Source organism: Solanum tuberosum, unplaced genomic scaffold, assembly GCF_000226075.1.
Source record: "Solanum tuberosum cultivar DM 1-3 516 R44 unplaced genomic scaffold, SolTub_3.0 scf00298, whole genome shotgun sequence".
NCBI lineage: Eukaryota > Viridiplantae > Streptophyta > Magnoliopsida > Solanales > Solanaceae > Solanum > Solanum tuberosum.
In genome coordinates this window covers 688,351-688,789 of record NW_006239219.1, presented here as the reverse complement: position 1 = coordinate 688,789, position 439 = coordinate 688,351, and positions in this window count along the sequence as shown.

Genomic DNA, 439 nt, shown 5'->3' with positions numbered 1-439 from the left:
ATATCATTTATGTTTCATTTATGACCAAAATATCACTCAACTATCCCTATTTTCCTCCAAATATACTTGACACTTCAAAAACCTCACTCTCTCCTAGTTGGCATGCCATGTCATTGAAGCTTTTTTTTTTTTTAAGAATAGACTTATTTAATTCATCAAACTCATTTAACTAAAATAATTATTTTATTATTTTCTAAAAAGTATATATTAGTTTATTAAGAAGAAATTTTCATGCTTAAGAATCTTTTATCATAATTTTTTTTTGTTTTTTTATGCTATGAGGAATAGTTTTTTAAAACTTACTATAATGTCATCAATTTTGAATACTTATAAACACATATATTCAAAAAATATTGATATATAAATTACTCATGAATGTCAACTTACATCAATTGATCATATATTATATAATGGATCAATAATATTAAAGGTCAATTAC